This window comes from Strix uralensis, chromosome 3, assembly GCF_047716275.1.
Source record: "Strix uralensis isolate ZFMK-TIS-50842 chromosome 3, bStrUra1, whole genome shotgun sequence".
In the NCBI taxonomy this organism is placed as follows: domain Eukaryota; kingdom Metazoa; phylum Chordata; class Aves; order Strigiformes; family Strigidae; genus Strix; species Strix uralensis.
In genome coordinates, this window is record NC_133974.1 from 103,236,920 (window position 1) to 103,238,799 (window position 1,880).

Below are 1,880 nucleotides of genomic sequence, written 5' to 3' on the forward strand. Positions count from 1 at the left end.
AGAACAAAGAAACTACTATATTTTCTCTTTCTTTTTGCAATTTGACATTATAATCAAGCAGCACTATTCATATCTTTAGCTAGGTTTCCATATATAAACTTTTAATTGTCCATGAATGTGATTGTAAGAATAGCTTTGATTATACATAGCACAATAAGTGTGCATTTATTTAGGTTTGTGTAGTAACAAATAATTTTACTTTTAAACTCTGTGCAATTTCAGTCACCCTTAGACTGACTGAACACACTGGTGTGCAGTCCTTTGGGATGCCCAAAACGTACGGAAACCAAGCCAAGGAGAGAGCAGCTCTCCCTGGCCAGACAGCCCCAAGGATGGTGCCCTGGGAGAGATTCCCAAATCAGGCAGGCTGTCCTAGGGAGGGGGCACAGTCAGCGTTTGTCAGCCAGGACAAGTGCAAGAAGGTGGGTCCTTTCCAGATCCCAAGCCCATCCTCTCCACAAAGGGTAGCTGAGTTACTGCATCTCAATCTCAGTGGGCTCCAGTTTAAGGGACATAGGTGTGCTCCCACTTTCTTTGGCATCACACCCAGAAGTCTCAGGTGCCATCATCAGTCCCCAGCAGTAAACAAACTTGTAATTAAATGTACAAACAAACTGTTAGTAGGGTTTGTGCCTACATTAGGCTGAGGTGTAAGGTTAGGCTAATAACCAGCTATGCATCTCTTGTGGTATGATTTACAGTAGGAACAGGAATCTCCCAGGTGAACTGGGGGTCCTTTGTCCTTAGCCCAAATTATAGCAAAGATGTAGTGCTTGGCAGATGCTGGCAGGATGAAGATCCCCTCTTCCCTCTCCAACTGCCTCCTGGCAGGGATAGGGTGGAGGTGGATGCAGAAGGTCCTGCTGCTCCACAGCCCTTTCAGCCCCTCCTTGCCTGCGAAAGCCTGAGAGCACTCATGTGGTTCAAGGGTATTCCTCTTTCATTATCCCTTCCTTAGATCCCATCAGGGTCTCTCAGCAGAAATACAGGCACTCATGACACAGTCTTGACTACTGTAATTCCTCTTTGCAGAGCTTGCAGCTTAGCTCCCACAGCACTTGCTGCTTTGGCAGAAGGGACCAGCAGGTCGCATCCATCTCAGAGCATCCTCCACCCTGTATCCCAGCTGCGTGCCCAGCAGTGCTCCTCTGACTTGCTGCTGGCACTAGTGGCTTTCCACGCCTGCAGCCAGCACTCACTCAGCGCTCACAGCTGCCAGATTCCCACCAAGGGGTCTCAGATCTCTAGGAGAACAGACTGTGCTGGCCTGAACCCCACTAGAGGCTGTCCCCCTGCCTTTCTCCAGTGACCTAAGATATGCTGACAGCTTTGCTAATAACACATTAAAACTCTGAAAATCAATAATGTTTATATGGTTCACAAGTTCTGCTTTCTTTTCCTCTCTTCCATGGGTCTGGTCTCCCTCCTTACAGAGAATGGTATTTTTTGGATGTTTTTTCAATAACACTTATTCTTTTACAGTGGCAAGATCCTTGTTAGTGAGGCAGTGAGTAATGATTATTATCCTGCCTACCAAAGGGCTGTATGTTTGCATTTATTTTCCTTCCTGATCACCTAACCCTGTGTGCTAATCGAAACCAGACCTTTAATAGCAACATGAGCAAACCAATGTTGTGTAGGCTAAGCTGGACAGGAACATCATCTGCTCAATTAGATGAGGTGGGCAGGGTCAGATTCTGACCTGAGCTATGATCAGTATAAGCCCTCTACACTCAAATTCCCTCAGAGTTCAAGAGAATCCAGAGACTGACACACATTTCCAAAGGTGAGGTGTATGGTACAGTCAGAAGACAGGTGCTTTAGGATGCCATGTCCCCTGGCCAGCTCTCTCTAGCTGCTGTCCTTCCTTTATCCATCTT